This window comes from Microcaecilia unicolor, chromosome 8, assembly GCF_901765095.1.
Source record: "Microcaecilia unicolor chromosome 8, aMicUni1.1, whole genome shotgun sequence".
In the NCBI taxonomy this organism is placed as follows: domain Eukaryota; kingdom Metazoa; phylum Chordata; class Amphibia; order Gymnophiona; family Siphonopidae; genus Microcaecilia; species Microcaecilia unicolor.
In genome coordinates, this window is record NC_044038.1 from 169,397,813 (window position 1) to 169,413,046 (window position 15,234).

Genomic DNA, 15,234 nt, shown 5'->3' on the forward strand with positions numbered 1-15,234 from the left:
AATAAGCTCCTCTTCTTTTCTATAAGCATCAGCAAATCTGCTGTACAACATAAAATCTTTGCATTTTTAATGTAAAACTCGTTAGCTTAGTTGCCTTAGATGTTTGCATTTCAAGCTGATATAGAAAAAGATGGAAAACTTCACAAAAGCTACTTCACACCTAAAAATGGCAAATCGTTTGCCTAAATTTAGGCGTACTTTATCAAATATGCCAGGTGTATTTTTTCGCCGCTGATTTTTTTAGGCATGATTTATAGAATCTAGTCCTATATGTGTATTGGCAGAACATAGGTACATACACACCAGCTTTATGTATGGCTTCCTATACTGCCTTTCTGTGTTTTTTTTGTAACTACATTTAAGGTGGGTTATATAGCATATTGGGAGCCCTTTTACTAAGCCACGTAAGCACCTACGCACGCCCAACGCACGTCAATTTTGAGTTACCGCCTGGCTACTGCATGGCCCTTGTGGTAATTTCATTTTTGACGTGCGTCCGCTAGGCGCACCAGAAAATATTTGTATTTTCTGGCACGCAGGTGGTAATCAGGTAATAATCGTCATTCTATGTGCATAGACCATTACCGCCTGGTTACCACGTGAGACCTTACCGCTAGGTCAATCACTGGTGGTAAGGTCTCAGACCCAAAATGGAGGTATGGCAATTTTCATTTTGCCGCACGTCCATTTTTGGCAAAAATTTTAAAAAGGCATTTTTTTACAGGTGCACTGAAAAATGATTCAGCACGCGCCAAAATACGTGTCTACACTACCGCAGGCCATTTTTCAGCGCCTTTGTAAAAGGGCCCCACAGGTGCTTATTTGTACCTGGGGCAATAGAGGGTTAAGGTGATTTGCCTGAGTCAAAAAGAGCTGCAGTGGGAATTGAACTGAGTTCACCAGGAGCAAAGTCCACTGCACTAACCACTAGGCTACTCCTCCACTCCAGCTAATTCCCACAGTTGCTGGTGAACCCGGAAATTCAATGCCATGGCCACCAATATTGAATTTCTGACTTTTTGGGGGGGGCACTGCAAACATAGCCAGTTAAGCCAAAATTCATCGGCTAACTGGCTAAGTTATAGTGGCCAAAGATAGAACTGCTATTTACACAGGTCTATCTGGCTGCTAAAAATAACCGGTCAACATCAGCTGTAACAAGTTATGTGACATACCCGTTGACTGGGCTAGTCGCTGACTGGGATATTCAGCGGGAGTTATCTCCCACATATCAGTGAATAGCTGGCTTGAAGTTATTTAACTAGCCAGGTGCCGTTCCTGGCTGGTTAAATACTTTTCAATATCGGCCAGATAATGAATCGCCCTCCAACCCCGTAATTCTAAGTCACCAAAATTTGTGTGTGCAAATTTGCAGATGCAATTTAGTTGCATAATGAGCCAATTAGTGACAATAATTGGCTTTTTAACAAGCAATAGAACGAGAGGACATGAAATGAGATTGAAGGGGGGCAGACTCAAAAAAGATGTCAGGAAGTATTTTTTCACAGAGAGAGTGGTGGATGCTTGGAATGCCCTCCCACGGGAGGTGGTGGAGATGAAAACGGTAACGGAATTCAAACATGCGTGGGATATACATAAAGGAATCCTGTGCAGAAGGAATGGATCCTCAGGAGCTTAGCCGAAATTGGGTGGCGGAGCAGGTGGGGGGAAGAGGGGTTGGTGGTTGGGAGGCGAGGATAGTGGTGGGCAGACTTATACGGTCTGTGCCAGAGCCGGTGGTGGGAGGCGGGGCTGGTGGTTGGGAGGAGGGGATAGTGCTGGGCAGACTTATACAGTCTGTGCCCTGAAAAAGACAGGTACAAATCAAGGTAAGGTATAAACATATGAGTTTATCTTGTTGGGCAGACTGGATGGACCGTGCAGGTCTTTTTCTGCCGTCATCTACTATGTTACTGTGTTATTCATAAATTTAGGCATCTGATCTGCACTTAAATTTTATGCACATCCTGGAAAAGTGGGTATGGAAATGGAAGGTGCATGGGCGTTTTGTGTCAGAGCGTGGGCGTGGATTCTAGTTTTATGCATAATTATAGTATAAGGGGGTCCTACGCGTAAATTTAGGTGGAGGCATTTGCACCATGTTTTCATTGGTGCAAATGGAAGCACCTAAATTTAAAAGTGAGCCCTGCGCTTAAGTGCTATTCTGTAAACTGTTTCTAACTTTAGGCACGGCTTATAAAATAGCATTTAAGCGGGGTTTTTTCCACTACGATGTTTTAGGCGCAGTTTATAAAATTCACTCTCAAATGTCTATTGAATGCAACATTGGCAAGACTTAGGTCCTTGGCTTTCCAGACTGTGTTCAATCTGTAGTTCAATATGTAGCAGACAGTTATTAAATAATCCAGTCTGCAACTGGAACAATTCCAAACATCAATAACCCTGTTGGTCCTTCTGGTACCTATTTCTTTTGTAGGGAAGGAAACAGTTTAAAAAATTCTACGCTGAAGGGAAAATGATTTAATAAATGATCTCAGAGGAGGACATTCTTGAAAGCAACGTGTGGTGGCCATCTTTCAAGTCATTCTAATATCGTAATGAAAGCAGTTTCAAGAGTGCTTAGGATTACCTAAGAGAAAAATAATACATTAATGAATAATCTAATGATGTTAAGGATACAGATGATAAAAGTTGTAGAGGTTGGTTTTGTGATCAAACATTGACTTGTGCTCCACATTTCTTTACAAATCCTGAGACATTACTATATGCCTTTAATTACATCATAATGGCAGGAACAGGTGATCTGCATAGGAGCTGTTGGCACACCTAAAGCTAAGGAAGCTTGGGAGCAGGAAGATCTCCTTTCCTATTATCTCTGTAATCCAGAGGTTATGCTGATTCAGACCAAAAAAAATATACAAAAGCTGAACAGATTTCTTAGAAGCTGTTTTAAATTGTAAGAGCTGAAACTAAGTGCTCAGCCCCCATGAACAGGTATCTTATAACCAAGGGAAGAAGCTTTCTGATTAAAAGGAATTCTAAAATTAATAAAATATGACTTGAAAAAAGCTTTACAGTTCAGTCTTTTGATTTATATTTAACCCGTTTGTGTCTGCAGGTTCTGCTTTCATACTGCTAGTTCTAATTCATTTTGACTTACAGAAAAAATCTGGGATCTCCAGACAAAGGGTTGATGCATCCTGTTAATAATATTAATATAGGGAGTCAATATTCAAAGGGTCCTCTTTACTAAGGCGCGTTAGCATTTTTAACGTGCCTACAATTAGTGCGAGCTAACCATGTAGGCGCCTATAGGGATATTGTAGGCACGTACACGGTTAATGCACATACATGGTTAATGCGTGTTAAAGACGCTAATGTGCCTATAACGCTCCTTAGTAAACAGGGCCTAAAGTGATTTAATGGCCAAGAGAGGCTCCTGGCCATTTAAATTGTTTATGCAGGGCTACCGGGGATATTCTGTAAGTTTCACATCTTAGTCTGTGACCTGCCCACGGGCTGCCCACGCCCTGCGCACATGCACGCGCTTTGCTAAAGCACTTATAGGGGGATGATCACAAGCAAAAGCTGGCACTAGAGGCTGTTAGTGCCATACTAGCACCTGCGTTTGCTAATGGCCCATGATCAGAGTCCCCGAGTGCGTGAAACAACGCGCTCGTGGGCTCTGAACACAACTAGCATGCAAATGCATGCAAAACAGGGCTCTTACCGCAAATAGCATGCAAATGCATGCTAAACCTATTCATCCCCAATGATCAGCGACCAGCGCGCCGAAGATTGAGTCGCTGGCTGCGGCAAACCCTACGCCAGCTCCAAGCTGGCGTTAGGGTTTGCAGACCATTGGGGAGGAATGGTGAGCCCTGTCCAGGATGCATTTGCATGCTAGCAGGCCCCCATTCCCCCCAACAAAGCAAACCCCTTCAGGAACTGATGACCCCCCCCCCAAGCAAAAGGGGACTGGAGCTCCAGCGGACCTCCGGTCCCACCAATGACCCCCCCAGGTTCAAGGAGGGCTAGAGGTCCGGTGGGTCACCAGCCTCCCCCCCCCAACTCCCCTCAGCATTTCTAAAAGGTCCCTGGTGGCCCAGTGGGCGACCGACCCACCCCCAGCAACAGGGGACTGGAGGTCCACTGGACCTCCAGTCCCTCTGACACCCCCCCCCCGACACAGTTCAGGGAGGGCTGGAGTTCCGGTGGGTCTCTAGCCCCCCCCCCAGCCCCCTAGCATTAGCAAGGGGTCCCTGGTGGTACCAGTCTCAATCCCCTACCCTCACCACCCCCTACCTTGAGTTGGGGGAGGGAGGTAGCCTGCCTCCCTCCTCTTCCTTCGACGCCACCTGCAAAATGGCGGCGCCCAGCCCTGCCCAGTGTATCCTCAATGGGTGGTGGTAAGTGCTTCCGCCAGAGGCGTAGCCACAGGTGGGCCTGGACGGGCCCAGGCCCACCCATTTTCCCTCCAGGCCCGCCCATCCACAACCTTTGTGCGCTGTCGCTGCCCTTTTGTCCTGCGGAGGCAGCGTTCAGCGTTTCCTTCCTGCCCTGTCTTCTCCCCAGGCTCCACTGCATCGTCCCTGCAAGTGGAATCATTTTCCTTTTCGGCCGTCGCGCTGCGTTGCCATACACACAGGCAGCTTCACTCCTCCCCCGCCGCGTCCATTCTGGCCCTCTCTGATGCACTTCCTGTTAGGGCCGGATGAACGCGGTGGGGGAGGAGCGAAGCTGCCTGTGTGTATGGCAGCGCAGCGCGACGGCCGAAAAGGAAAACGATTCCACTTGCAGGGACGATGCAGCAGAGCCTGCGGAGAAGACAGGGCAGCAGGAAGGAAACGCTGAACGCTGCCTCCGCGGGACAAAAGGGTTGCGACAGCGCGGGAAGGATGTGGATTCGCGGGCCTGGGGGGAAAGTGGCTGAGCTGCTGGGACATAGGAGGGAGAGGAGGAAGGGACTTGAGGGAAGGAAGAGAGAGCTACTGGGACATGGGAGGGAGAGGAAGAAGGGACTGGAGGGAAGGGAGAGAGCTACTGGACATGGGAGGGAGAGGAGGAAGGGGCTGGAGGGAAGGGAGAAGCTGCTGGGACATGGGAGGGGAGAGGAAGAAGGGATGGAGGGAAGGGAGAGAGCTACTGGACATGGGAGGGAGAGGAGGAAGGGGCTGGAGAGCTGCTGGACAAGGGAGGAAGAGGAAGAAGGGACTAGAGGGAAGGAAGAGAGCTGCTGGACATGGGATGGAGAGGAGGAGGGGATTGGATGAAGGGAGAGAGCTGCTGGACAAGGGAGAAAGGAAGAAGGGACTGGAGGGGAGAGAGCTGCTGGACATGGGAGGATAGGGAGAGAAAGGGAGATGGATGAAAGGATGCAGAGAGAAAGGGGAGAGACTGGAAGGATGTGGAGAGAGAGGGGATGTGAACAGAAAAGGGTAGAGAGATAGAGAGACACTGGATAGAAGGAGAGGGGAGATAGAGACACTAGATGGAAGGATCAGGAGAGAGGGTAGATGGGTGGAAGGATGCGGAGAGAAAGAGGGAAGACACTGGATGGAAGGGTAGGGAGAAAAAGGAGACACTGGATGCAAAAGAAAGAGGGGAGACACTGGAAGGATGGGGAGAGAAAGAGGGGAGCTGCTGGATGGAAAGAGGGAGAGGACAGAGTAGGGAAAGACTGGAGAATAAGAGGAAGGGGCATGTGGAGAACAAGGGTGAGGAAAAGATGAAAAGCCATAGGTGATGAACGGACAGGAAACCCTGGCAAGAGAAAGACGAAGGAATGCAGAATCTAGAGACTGGGAGCAACACAATGAGAAAAGTAAATGGCCATACAACAAAGGTAAAGAAAATAATTTTATTTTTAATTTAGGATAAAGTAATATGGTACCTGTGTTAATAAAGGTTCAGGACCAATACTTCCTTCCTTAGGTCAGGAGAGGATACCATAACAGCATTATACTGACCCGAGGCAGGAGGTTTTGGCCTCTGAAAGCTCATTGAAAAGGGTGTTAGGCTATGAAATAAATTATTTTCTGAAACCTGATGCACTGAAAAGCAGCACTTTACCCTGTGTGACAAATGCGTCTGATAACTGTGACTAAATTTTGCTGGGGAAGGGGGGTAGAGAGACAATTTTGTGCCCACCCACTTTAGGTCAGGCCCATCCAAAATTGGCAGTCTGGCTACGCCACTGGCTTCCGCCAAAATGGCTGCACAGTGAGTGGTTCACTTATCGCACGGCCGTTTCTTTTTGAGAAAAAATAAATAGCCTTTTAGCTGCTGCAGTAAAAGGGAGCCTCAGCATGTGTCAAAACCATGCACTGATACTTCAGCTTAGTAAAAGTACCCTTCTAGAATAATGCCTCAGGGGTCTTTTTACCAAGCTGCAGTAGCGGCAGGGGCCGTATTACTGCGTGCCAGGGCCCTATTCACCACAGTGAGTAAACAAAAACAAAATGGCCATGCCGTAAGAAAATTCTTACAGTGGGGCCATGAAACGAAGAGCCCTTACCGCCACCACATGATTTCTTGTGAGGGATGCATTAGGCTGAAGGCTTTGAGTTTCTTCAGATCAAATTTAAACACTACACAGATACGAAAGTCTGCATCCATTGTTTCTTATTTCCATATGTGGGCCGGGTGCTGGAGTATGTGCAGCCTGCCTATGTTATGTCCAGCACACAAAACATTTCAGTTTCAGCATTCATCAAAATCAAACTCCCTTTGGTCAATGTAATATCAGCCCAAATACAATGTACGCCATTCTACAGTCTAATCTATTTTTTCAAGTGAAACTAATAGGACCTGTAACCACTAATGGGCTAGAGCTGTGATGTATTTATTATCTTATGATTTGATAGACAGGGTGGAATATTGCTCTTTCAAACTGGTAACTGGCCTGCTGCAAGTTCAAAGGTATTTATGTTTAGACTGACTGAAGATCTACCAGAATACTTGCCAAACCAGCCACTTTTGCACAGCTCATGTGATCACAGCTAGTCCTGATATGAAAATGTTTTTAATAATGAGAAAGCCCCTAAGCTCTGTAGAAATGAACAGACGCTTTCTCACCTCTTACCAAGTCAGCAACCTAAACCAGATCTCTTTCTTTGCTTATTGGAAATGTCGCTCTTTATAGGAACTTTCCATGCCACTCCACCTGCGTTAAACATCTGGGTCTCATCATCTTTTTTTTCTATCAGCCAATGACTCTGTTGTGAATTCTGGATATTAAATTCACCTATGTAGAACTGAATAGGCTCAATCAATTCTTATGTTTAATAGTTGGGCTAAAAGGTAAATGAGAGAAGCTACATGATAGATTTTGAAACAGTAAATATCAAACTCATTTGATGAATGAAATACAGGCTCATTTTTGAAACAGAAAAACATGCAAAACAGTGGCACAAAGTGGCAGATGGACTTCTTGCCAAAACATCCAAATCGCTATTTTCAGAACCCATTTTGATAATAGGTTGTGAGCAATTTCTCCAAATGGGATAGTTTTGCATATACCGTGACAGGAATGAACCTCTCACTAAGCCAGGGCATGAGGAGTATGATCTCAATCTCTCAAATGTACTGCTAATGCTCACCGTAAATCTTACATCGTCCTAAAAACAGCTTCTCTCCGGAGGTCATAAAATGTAGCTTGTATCATGCAATTATAGCTACGTCATGCAAGGTTCCATGTTAGGAGTCACGGACCAAGAAAGGGATCTAGGTGTCGTCGTTGATGATACATTGAAACCTTCAGCTCAGTGTGCTGCTGCGGCTAAGAAAGCAAATAGAATGTTAGGTATTATTAAGAAAGGAATGAAAAACAAAATTGAGGACGTTATAATGCCTTTGTATCGCTCCATGGTGCGACTGTACCTCGAATATTGTGTTCAATTCTGGTCGCCGCATCTCAAGAATGATGTGGGAATTAGAAAAGGTGCAGAGAAGGGCGACGAAATGATAAAGGGGGATGGGACGACTTCCCTATGAGGAAAGGCTAAAGCAGCTAGGGTTCTTCAGCTTGGAGAAAAGGCGGCTGAGGGGAGATATGATAGAGGTCTATAAAATAATGAGTGGAGTTGAACGGGTAGATGTGAAGCGTCTGTTCACGCTTTCCAAAAATACTAGGACTAGGGGGCATGCGATGAAGCTACAATGTAGTAAATTTAAAACAAATTTTTCTTCACTCAACATGTAATTAAACTCTGGAATTCGTTGCCAGAGAATGTGGTAAAGGTGGTTAGCTTAGCGGAGTTTAAAAAGTTTGGATGGCTTCCTAAAGGAAAAGTCCATAGACCATTATTAATGGACTTGGGGAAATCCACTGATAAGCAGTATAAAATGTTTTGTACTTTTTTGGGATCTTGCCGGGTATTTGTGATCTGGATTGGCCACTGTTGGAAACAGGATGCTGGGCTTGATGGACCTTTGGTCTTTCCCAGTATGGCAATACTTATGTACTTATGTACTTAACTTAACTAGGTATATTTAGAAATTCTTTTGATCAAGCTTGTGGTATCCAAAACGATGGGAATATTTCTGTATCTTTCTTCCACATTTTCATGGTCAAAGACTGCATGTCTTAGTAGTACCTGAAAAAAAAAATTGTAAACCGCTAAAGTCTAGTCAGTATATAAATCATGAAAATAAATTATGTGCATAAATAGCTAGAATACCAACATATACGTTTGTATATGTGCACATACATATGTAAATGTCAAAAATCTTCCTAAGCTAGTCTTGAAATATGTGCAAATCATACCTAGCGTTTATTTGACATGTGGGAAAAGCATGGGCAGGACTCACACTTATGCACATAACTTAACACAGTACTATCAGTTATGCACCTATCTCTGGTATTCAGACAGCTCTATGGCTGACATATGTACTCATGCCTAAATTATAGGGGCATATTTTACCTGTTACACGTGAATGTCTAAATCTGATTTTGGACATTTTGCTAAAAACATCCCAAATCAAGTGGTGAACATAGCAATTTTCGAACCAGAAAAATGTCTATATTTTTGTTTAGAAAATGGCCATTTCCTAGACATTTCGTGCTCAGTGCCTTTTTCTTTTGTGACCATTTTCACACAAAAAAAAAACATCCAAGGGAAAAATGCACAAAATCAGCTCGCCATTCATTACCCCCTTATATTGTATGGGGAGTCATGCAAAACCCACTAAAAATCTACTGTATCCAACTATACACCACTACAATAGCCCTTATGCCTGCAGGTGTCACCTATATGTAAGTACAGTAGGATTTTGTTGGGTTTTAGAAGGCTGACACTTTCCACCACAAGTGTAACAGTTAGAGTGGGATATGGGCCTGGGTCTCCTTCTCAACAATCCACTGCACCAACCACTAGGCTACACCAGGGACCTGCTGTGCATTAATAGGAGTGGCCATAACATCTGATGCTGTGTAGAGGCTGGTATGTACTGTTTCTTTCAAATCTTTAAGGGGTGGGAGGGGGGAGTCAGTGACCACTGGGGGAGTAAGGGAGGGCCCTGCCTTAATCCTGGTCATTTGACCTTTAGGTCATCTTTTCATGACTTAGTTGTGATTGAAACAGATCTAGACCAAATGTCTAACTGTTAGCCACGGACGTTTTGCTTTGTTCCATTGTGGCAGAAAAATGTCCAAGTTTTGGGAATGCCCAAATCCAACCCCCAACATGCCCCTTGTAATTTGGACACACTGCAGACTAACTGCATAGAAAAACATATTAGAAATGGGTTTTGAAAATAGCTATGTGGACATATTAGACCAAAAAGCATCCATCTGCTGTTTTGTGCCACTTTTTGGACATTTTTCTGTTTCATAAGGGAGCCCCTGTATAAAGGAAAGTAGGTATCCCCTTTTCATTAGAGGATACATAGCACATAGATGCCCTTTGTTGCCGAATTGTCCTCATTCTCTGTGAAAATACCTCCTGCATCTGAATGTAACTTGCCTTGAGCTCAGGTTTGGAAAAAGACAAGTAATTAAGGGGGGCAGTTGTCAAGCTGCATCACGGCAATATCCTACATTATTTGTTAAACAGCTGTAACGCAGGTTTTTAGTTCTGTAACGCAGTGCTATTTAGGTTACCATAGGGTACATGGCAATGAGACGCAGAACATGCAAATGCATGCAAGCACCTCATGTATTTTCTATAACTCAGCTTCTGGTGAATACCGCAAGCCACGTCATAGCTAAGAAAATAACCCAGCTTTTTGCTGGAATTATTTACCATTCTGGGAGCATCGGGCTGCAAAGCCACAGGCCAGTGCTTCTGGATGCATCTTAAAAGGGGCTGCACAAAAAAAATGTGAGGTTCCCCCACCCTCCTCAAGCACAAGCCCCCTCCTGAATCCCCCTCCCAAATAAATCTCCCCCAATTCAAACCCCCTAACCTGAAGCCCCCCCCATCCTGACTGTCCCCCCCAAGTCAAGTGCCCCCCCACTGGAAGTCCCTCCCTTCACTAGAAGACCCCATCAAGTCTTCATTCCCCACTGCTAGCCCTCCCACCTGAAAGGCCTCCCTGGGCCTATCTTATTATTTTATTTAAAAAAAATTATTACCCACACTATCCACAAATCTAGGTGGGGTACACCTTAAATGATCTCTGGACCCTAGTGGGGCCAGTCAGAAGTGATCCCCAGTTGCTCCTGCCCTTACCAGTGCTATATTCAAATGAAGTCCAGAGAAACAAAGGGGTCTTTTACAAAGACGCACTAGCATTTGTAGCATATGCTAAAAATTCACGTGCGCTAAATGCTAATATTCCAATAGGAATATAATGGTCGTCGTAGCATTTAGTGCATGCTACTATTTAGCACGCACTAAAAACACTAGCGTGCCTTTGTAAAAGGTGCCCAAAGTGCCATTTGGAGCTGCTCACTAGAATTCCAACATCTGTGTGCCCACCTTTGACACCATGATTGCATCCGTTAACAGTTTGTTTTTTTCTAAAATGGCTGTAATGCAATGCTGCTGTATCGCGTTAGTATTTTAATTGGAAGCCCATACTTTACATGTACTTAATGAAGCTACTGTCCTCAATGCCTAATGCTGCATGAATAGTTAAAGCCCTCTAATGACCCTATAATTTATTGTACCTATAGTTAAGGCATTAAGGTACAAGTCACTTAATACTTGCAAACACTGTAAACTCCAATTTCAGCTCCACTGGTGATCCCTCTGTCAACTGAGCTGAAATGCCGAGATGATAACATTAAGTACTCCGTTACACAACACACTTATCTCTGGCTCAGCACCTGTGCTACAGAAAAATGTCCAGTCAACAATGAAAGTAAACTATTATTTTGTCATCTCAAAGTGGGTGAAGCAATTCAAATCTACTTTGGGTTCCTTGTGAATGTTCTGCATACATCAGTCTTTTATGTATCCAGTGAGCTAATCCCTGTCATGGAAGACACCTCCAGTAGTGGAAACTGAAGACTCTATTTTATCTGGAGGTCTGCACAGTGCATTTCAAAATGAATGCTTAATTTCATTTAATTGAGGGGGAAGTTATCAACATGAACTACCATTAAGATGGGTTATTTTACTGTTAACCTGGGTTATTAGTAACCAGGTCTTATTGCATAAGTTATAGTAAAATAACCCATCGTAACAGTAGCCCACGTTGATAGCTTTCCTCCTTTAGTTAGGTATTTATATTCTGGCCTTATCCATTAAAATAAATTTACAATTCAAATAAAGATAACATTCAAAACATCACCCCCCCCCCCCCCCACACACATTCTATATATGGCGCTCAGTACTGTACATGTAAATTTGGGCACTAGCCCAATTTGTTCATGCAATTTAATTGAACAACAAGCCAAATAGCACCAATAATTAGGCCCTAATAATTAATTATCAGTGCTAATTGGGATTGGGGGTAAATGTAGTTACTCATGTAATTGCAAATTATGGCCAATTAGTGAAAATGAGCTCTAATAATTGCTGATTATTGGTTCTTAGTGTCAATTTGCACCTAATTAGGCAATTAAGTTACGCAGATACTGTAACTAGCAAAATTCTAAAACCTGCATGCGCACGCAAGATTATCGAATGAGGGGGGCTTGTAGCATTCTGAGAATCTAACTGGCCAAGGAGTTGCCAGGGTGGGTTTAAGAAACCCGGTGCAATGTTTCACAGTGTAGTACATTTTTTCTTCATACTTGATTGTTTGTGTGAATCAGTGGTGCCTCATAAGGGCCCACAAAGAAAATCTGCCCTTTTATTTTTAGTTCTGGTATCTGTGCCGTAAAGGTGCTACTGTCCAATTAAAGTTACATAGAAATGCTGATGACAGTCTGTCCAGTTTCCCTGCATACTGAAAGTTAAAAGTGATATCCAAACACCTGAATAACACTATAAGTCTGAGAACGATCTTTATTCATTCATCAGTGCTTGTGCTCCCTGAATTACAACCTTTTTACATGGTGTGTCGCAAGGAAAATGAAAAAGAAATCATGTATGGGGCAGATAAAATCTTGCTTTGAGAAGATATAAAGCCTTCTTATTCCATCCTTAAGAAAACATTGTTTTTTAAAAGATTTATGAGACACTAAATCATCCAGGTCTTGTTAATAGAAAACTCTTTATTGCACCTCACAAAGGAAGTTATAAAAGGCACTTTTGAAAATCATTAACATGGTTACATTGGAAGTATACCTATTCCCTGTCCCTCTTTTATCTTCTTTTAATGAGTCTACCTTACCAACACGAAAACCGTGGCTTCAGTTCTGCAAAATCCCAGTGAAGTATCAATGTTCGAGGACATGAAGGTCTGTGACTTTTTTCTTCTCGTATGGCCAAAACTGGTTTGGAGGACACTAACCTCTCTCCCATGGAGATTTACTTTTTTTTTGTGTGTGTTACATTTGTACCCCGTGCTTTCCCACTCATGGCAAGGCTTCTGTGTGTAGGATCAGCAGACACAGAAGTGTACAATTTTTAATCTCACCATGATGCTCGCAGGACCTACAGATTTTCTCGTTGAAAATCCAGTGAAGGGCTGGTGCCACAAGCAGGCAGAATTTCAAATCCATATGAATATTTCTACAACCCACCCTGGCTCCACCCCTGACACACCCCTGTCTCCAGTGTGAAAGAAGGGGTTTGTTTTCAAAGAACTTTTCCCCCATATTTAAACACCTATTTACCTGTGGAAATCCTTTTTTTTCATTTAAAATATGTATAGCCCACATTATCTCAACAATCTAAAGAGGTTACAATATAACATACATAAAATAATTAACATAATAAACATAAACCACGTAAATCAAATATCATATACAATCCACAAGTATACAATAAATCAGTAGTCTCATTTTAATCAGATGTTACAAGGATTAAACAAATGCTTGCTGAAACAAATATGCCTTCAATAGTTCCCTAAAAGAAAGAAATGATATCATTTGCCTTAGATCTAATGGGAGCTTATCCCAAAGAGTAGGGCCAGCAATACAAAAGAACCGTGCCCGATTTTCTTGAAAGTTACTGTCTGAAAGACAACTGTAGATATCATCTCAAGAAACGTCAGTTACTATAATGACACGCTGCAGAATAAGACCGCATAGACAAGAAGAAAATCAAAAGACTACGAAATACATGATCAGAGAGGGGCTTCTTCAGCAGTGATTATTAACTCTAACTCTCTTTTCTTTAAAAATTGGTGGTCATATTTGTTTTCCATCACAAGCAGGTTTGAGTTAGTAACAAAATAACATAGTAAGTGCTGGCAGACAGTGGCGTACCAAGGGGGGAACGGTGGGGGCGGTCTGCCCTGGGTGCATGCCGCGGCGCGCACCTGTCAGCTGAGTTCGCTGACTTCACTAACTTCACTGCAGCTCCCTCTGCCCCGGAACAGGTTACTTCCTGTTCTGGCCGGGGCAGAGAGAGCTGCAGCGAAGTTAGCAAAGTCAGCGAACTCAGCTGACAGGCTGCGCGCCGCGGCACCCCCCCCCAGCGGCGTGCACCCGGGAGGGTGTCATTTCGCCTGGGGGGGCTGCGCTGCACCCGGGGGGGGGGGGCGCATCGGCACTCCACCCCGGGTGTCATGCCAGCTAGGATCACCACTGCGGCAGACAAAGACCTGAACGATCCATCCAGTCTACCCAACAGTCACATTCATTATCAATTCAAGATTAAATCAACAATAAATGTGAGATTATATACTTGATCATGGTCTTTCTTTGGTGTTTCTGGAACATAGACTGTAGAAGTCCTAAATACATTGTAGCCTGGTATGTTTGCATCCCCTTCATGGGAATCACTGATCCATGTCTCTGTGATAGCAACAATATCTAAGTCTAACATCAGGGCTTGCATATCATGAACTTTGTTGCACCAGGGTCTCTCTCCTTCTCCTGCTCCCAGGCCACCGGCGCTGCAGTCCCCGGTCTCACCTGCCTGCCCTCGACTTCGTTGACAGCCCCCCTCTATCTGCCACCGGGCCCCCTGCATTCAAATCGGCAGCGCCTCACCTCCGTGTGAAAGCTGCAGGATCGCCTCCCTTCGGGCCCTCCCTCACTGTGTCCCGCCCTCGTCTGATGTAACGACCCTGAACAATGTCTAGAGAACCATAAGACAACAACAATGGTAACAGTTCACGGCATGCGTAAAGACCAGCAGTTCTGTATGTGACAGACTTCTCTTTCTATTCAGCTTCTTTTGTTAAAAGTTGAATGTGAAATATAACATCCACCCATTTCTAGAATATAACAAGGTTCAGCTATCACACACTGTTCCGTGGTGGTGGAAGCACTTATGAGAAAGACCAAAAAATACTGAGATATTTCTAATATTCCCCCTGGAAAAGGCTCTCTATTGATGAATCTTAAAAGTGTTTCAAGTAGCTATGCTGTCTGCCAAATAGCCACCCACTTTATCAAAGAAGCTTATGATGCCTTCAAAACCTCAACCAGAGTGTCTGCTTTTACAAGTGCAGCCTGACCACTAGCATGATGGTTACGAGTTTCCAGACTGCTTGAAAACATCCACTCCAAGTTCGGTGATACTCCTTGCAGAATAAGGCTTTGCATATCGACACCTGTATTTTTGTCTCAAGCCCCCCAATATTCAGCCAGCAGTGGGAAGCTCTGTCCACCGCTGGCATTGAACTTAGATATTCAATAGTTGGCCATATCCAGTCGCCGGTATTCAACATCCAGGTTTTTAAAATCTGGTTAGTGCATGCCCGGTTAACTCGATATTCAGAGCTAACCTGCCATTCATTAGTGCATAAAGACAGGACTGATATTTA